The sequence below is a fragment of the Chrysochloris asiatica genome, unplaced genomic scaffold (genome assembly GCF_000296735.1).
Source record: "Chrysochloris asiatica unplaced genomic scaffold, ChrAsi1.0 scaffold00142, whole genome shotgun sequence".
Taxonomy (NCBI): Eukaryota; Metazoa; Chordata; class Mammalia; order Afrosoricida; family Chrysochloridae; genus Chrysochloris; species Chrysochloris asiatica.
In genome coordinates this window covers 6,221,466-6,227,209 of record NW_006408660.1, presented here as the reverse complement: position 1 = coordinate 6,227,209, position 5,744 = coordinate 6,221,466, and positions in this window count along the sequence as shown.

Below are 5,744 nucleotides of genomic sequence, written 5' to 3'. Positions count from 1 at the left end.
AGGCAAAACAGTGTGAGGGCCCCCCCGCAGCCAGCACCCACCCTGAAGGCCACAGGCACTGAGCCCTGGGGCCAGGGGCCACTCACCTCACTCCTTGGGTCTCAGTTTTCACCTCTGTAAGTGGTGTGGACTGAAGGACACGAAGAGGAATGCTCAGGCTGGCTGATCTCACACTGGGCTCACTGGTGGGGCTCTGGCTGGAGGTGAGTGTTGGCAGTCAGTTGGGAAGAACTGGATGATGGTGATAGGGAGGGGGAGGAGGAAGTGCAGAGGGTGGAGGCAGCTCAGGAAGGATGAATTGATAGGGAGGGGAGCAAGTTCTTAGGAAGAGGCAAGATTGTCCTGGCCTCCTAGCAGAGGCTCCAGTCCCTTTTCAGGGAGAAATTGTTGAGCAAGTCCCAGCCCTAACTCCAGAACAGGAACCTCCTGGGAGAGGGCATGTAGGGTTCCCGCTCCCAGCTCCCCAGCCTAAGCTGAGGGTTGCCTTAGGTTCCCTAGCTTACACCCAGCTCAGTGATTCCACACATTCTGATGCTGCTACAGGCTGGATGGTGAGGATGCTGAGGTAGGAGGGAGGGGACCCAGAGAGTACCACCTGCAAAGCTACACATCTGGCTTTGAGAACCTGGAGAGGGAAGGTGACTTGTCCAGGGCCACCCAACCAGCTGTGACAGCAAACAATGCTACCTCAAGACTCAGGAACCTCAGTGTGAGGCCTTTCTCCCCAGGCTCTACCTGGCTTTCTATCTCCTCTTAAGGGCACAGTGTGAGGTTGTCCTCTTCTGAAGATAAGACCTGGCCTGGAGTAGGTTTCCAAAGAATCTTTCATTAATGAACAAACAAACCTTGACTGAGTCAAGCCAATGGCGCCCCAGTGTGAGCACCCCCACCCCATCCAGCCCTGTCTGGGCACCCTCCCCTCTCTCTCCCAGGCTTTGTTCTACCACCCATGTGGGAGGAGAAGCAGGAGAGGGGCAGGCGGTACTGGGTAAGGAGAGGCCAGGGCCTGATGAGTTGATGGCAGCAGCTCTAGGCGATGGTGGGAGGAAGGAAGTGATGAAAATAGAAGGACTTAGCCCCAGGGCAGCCCTGGAGGACCTATCTCCAGAGGCAGGGGACATCCGGTGGCTGCGGCCTGGAGCACAGAACCACAGGCCAACTCTGTTTTACAGAAGGGTCCCATAGCAGATGCCTCAGCACTATCATGCCATGATGGGGTTCATAGAGCATCTGTGGGATAACCCTGGAGTCCCTGCCTGGCTCAAGGACGCAGAGACGTCTTCTGGGAGGAAGAGCTTCTGAGTTGAGTAGCTTGACTGGCTGTTCTGAATCTCAGTTTTCCTCATCTGTAAAATGGGGGCAACACAGAGATTGGCTTCACAGAGGTGTGGGTTAGCAGCTACCCCAGGCTAATGGAGGCTGAGGTATGTGAGTAAGCCAAGAATTCCATGGTGGGGAGACTGCTTTTCTGAATAGGTCAGGAGCATCACCTTTGTTGTTGTTGAGTATTGTCAAGTCGGTTCCAACTCAGAGCGACTCTGTATAGGGTTTCTTAGGAACGGCCGGTAGGTTTGTGGCTCAAACTGACCCTGTGGTCCAGTGCATTATCCTGCAGCACCACACCAGGATTCCTAGGTATTTAGGTGCCATGATGTCTGAATACCCAGTATTCCCTGATCTCTCTTCTGAACAAAGCTGTGGACCTGGCGCTCAGAGCCTCCATCTAGACTCTCCAACTATGTTGCTATTTATTTCTATGGCATATTCTCCTTAGGAGAGTGACTTTATTTTTCCACTGATGTTAGCAATAGAAAATTCCCTTTCTCAAAATCAAATGTGTTTTTAATTCAATTATGTTTTAGTACTATAAAATAGTAACCAAAATTAAGCAGGACAGTAAAATAAACAATTGCATTACTAAATTTAAATATGAATGCATACTTTTCATAATGTTATAAAAACTTCACTGAAATATTTCCAAGTAAGTAAATAGAGGGTCTGTAGAGATGGCAAAGTTCACACCCTCAGAAGGAGTTGGTATTACTGAAGACTGGGACCCTGGAATATAGCAATACTTTGGGAAAATGTGGAAAGGGTTCTAGCAGCATGAGTGAGCACAGGGTCTGGGAGAGAAGCCCAAAGGGAGGGTCACTCAGAAAAGGAGGGGCCTCTAGCGCCATCCCCATAACCAGAGATGGTCAAAGAGGTCAACCCCAAGAAGAGGGCCCCAGCCTCCAGTCTGGAGGTGCTCAGAAGCATTTAGGGCCAGAAAGGAAAACTGAGGCCCAGAGAAACTGTGCCATTGGCTGAGACCACACTGTGCAAGGCCAGGGTCTTACCCTCTAGCCAGTAATTTACCTTCCTTCCGCTCCAATCCTGGTAACCGTCAAAGAATGCTGCTTTTAGCATGAAAACCTTTTCTTAAACTTTTTCACAATAATGGTCTGATACAATATTTGTCCTTTTATGACTGACTGATTTCCTTCAGCACAATGCCCTCCGGGTTCATCCATATTCTAAGGTATTTCTCAGATTCATTGTTATTCTTTAACATTGTGTTTGTGCCTTGTGGCAGCAGCAATGGGCTCAGGTTAAACACTGATTATGAGGATGGCTTAGGTGTTTCCTTCTGTCATGCATAAGGTCACTATGAGTCAGAACCAACTTGGTGACGCCTAACAACAACAACATATGCTAACTAGAGGGATTGCTGGGTTAGTAGTAGGAGGATTTCTGTTTCCAATTTTTAAGGACTTGCCATACCATTTCCCACAGTGGTTGCACCATGTTACAGTCCCACCAGCAGTGTAGGAGGGTGCCAGTCTCTTTACTACCTTGCCAGCATTTGTTGTTTTCTGGGGTTTTTTGAACTTTCTTATTAATGCTGGGGGTCTACTCTGTCTTATAGGGTCACTGTGAGTTGGAATCAACTTGGCAGCACACAACAACACATAGACACATGGTTTGAATTGTGTTCCCACCAAATATGTGTTAGAATATAAAGGAGCTTTTGTAGCATAGTGGTTATGAGTCAGACTGCTAACCTCAAGGTCAGCAGATCAAAAGTACCAGCTGTTCTGCCAGAGAAAGATGAGGCTTTCTGCTCCCGTAATGATTTACAGCCTCGGAAACCCCATGCAGGATCACTATGAGTTGGAACCGACTCAATGGCACACGTCCTCCCCCCACCCACACACACACCATAAAAGGGCAAAGTTATGAAAATTTCTTAGCCATAATCAAACATCTTGTTGGAATAAGTCACTGGGTTTGTGGGGTTAGGACCATAGTTTGAGGAGACAAATGAGTCAATGGTTAGAACATAATTCCCCAAAACAATGTCCTACACCCAACTGTGCTAAGAAGCAACTGGGATCTTAAAAGCTAGTGAACAGTCATCCAAGATGTCAGTTTTGGAAAGGAAAAAAAGAGAGTGAAGAAAATCAAAGACTCGAGGAATTTATTTAGACCAGAAGGATTAATACACCATGCAAACCACAGCCTCCACTGCCTTGAGACCAGAAGAACTAGATAGTGCCTAGCTACCACTATGGAGTCCTGGTGTGACGCCGTGGACTTATGTGTCAGGCTACAAAGTCGTTTGAACTGCAAGTTTGGTGGTTCAAGCTCACCAGTTGCTCCTTGGAAACCCTATACAGGGTCGCTATGGGTTGTAATCGACTTGACGGCACTTAACAACAACAACCACTACCTACCTTTCTAATTGAGATCACAGAATATCCTGGACAGAATGGGAGAAAAATGCAGAAAAAAATTCAAAACCACAAATAAGGCCAGATTTACTGTTCTGAAAAAATGGTGGAACCCCTGAGTTTGGGACCTGTAGACACCCTTCAAATTGAACTCACCCCTAGGCATCACTTGAAGCCAAATAACAGACAGGCTCATAAAATGAACAGTAACACTCTTAAGATATATACTTTTCACAATAGTAAACCACAGAAGGCCAAAGGGTAGCTATTAGCCTGTAAACAAGGCTCAGAAAGAAGAAAGGTGAAAGAAAAAAAGGACAAATGGAAACCTGGAAATGGGATGAGTGCTGTTACACTGAAGGGAATTGCAACTAATGTTGTGGAACAAAATGTGTATAAATTGTTGAATGAAAAACTGACTTAAAGCTCTGTAAACTGTCACCCAAATCACAACATGAAAATAAAACAAAATATGATTAAAATAAAATCAGGAAAGGTGTGTGCCAAGGTTGTATCTTTTCATTGTATTTATTCAATCTGTATGCTGAGCAAATAATCTGAACAGTTGGACTATATGAAGAAAAACTCAGCATCAAGATTGGAGAAAGACTCATTCATGACCTGTGATAATGCAGAAGGTACAATCTTGTTTGTTGAAAGCAAACAAGACTTGAAGTATTTACTGATGATCAAAGACTATAGTTTTAAATATGAATTACACTTTAACATAAAGAAAAAAAAATCTTCACAACTAGACCAATAAATAACATTTATCATGATGATAAATGGAGATAAGATTGAAGTTATCAAGTATTTCGTTTTACTTGCATTCACAATCAATGCCCATGGAAGAAACGACCAAGAAATAAAACTATGTGGTGCTGTAGGGTTAATGCGCTGGACTGCAAAGTCAATTTGATCCACAGGGTTGGCAGCACAAACTCACCAGCCGCTCCTCAGAAACCCTGTACAGGATCACGATGGGTTGACACCAACTTGATGACACTTAACAACAGCATTGCATTGGGCAACTTTGCTGCAAAAGAATAAAGTGTTAAAGAGCAAAGACGTCACTTTGAGAACTAGAGTGTGCCTAGTCCAACTTTTGGTGTTTTTATTCCCCTCATATACAAGTGAAAGCTGGACAATGAATAAGGAAAACCGAAGTCAAATGGATGCCTTTGAATTTTGCTGAGGGTGAAGAATATTAAATATACCATATCTGCCTTTGAAGAAATATAGCCAGAATGTTTCTTAGAATTGAATCAGATGAGACTTAGTCTCATATACTTTGGACATGTTATCAGAAGAATGAGTCTCTGGAGAAGGATATCATGCCTGGTAAAATGCAGGGTCAACGAAAAAGACGAAGACCTCAATGGGATGGACTGATACAGTGGCTTCAACAGTGGGCTCAAACAAAGCAAAGATTGTGAAGATGACACAGAACTGGGCAGCGTGTTGTTGTGTTGTACAGAGGGTTGTTATGAGTTAAAAGATACTCAATGGCACATAGCAACAGGACCCTCAGACTCACCATGGCCTACAACTGTTCCCCTAATGTAAAACTAGTCTCCGGCTTAAGCATTCTCAAGCTCAGGGAAAGCCCATTCACCTATTCACGCAGAAACAAAGGGCACCTTACTTTCTCTCAGTCCCACATCCCATAAGTCACCAAGTGTGCCCATCTCCCTTTCTGCAGATCTCTGGAATTGCCCCTTCTTCTGTGGCCCCCCTCATCTGATCCCACCCTTCTCCAACTCTCCATTGTCTGTCAGAGAAACACTAAATTAGTACTCCCATTTAAAAAAAATCTTTTAATGTGAATTGAGTGAAGGTTTATAGAGCAGATCATCAGTGATTGCAATCCCCTCCATATATTATCACTTCACCATATTCACTTCTATTCCCTGTAACTCTTACATTCCTCCCTGTGTCTTCTGTTACCTTCATCTTTCCTCTGCCAGTCTCTCACAGTGCATATTGTGTGCCCCTGTCACCCATGTTAATATGTGTCTATTACCCATATGG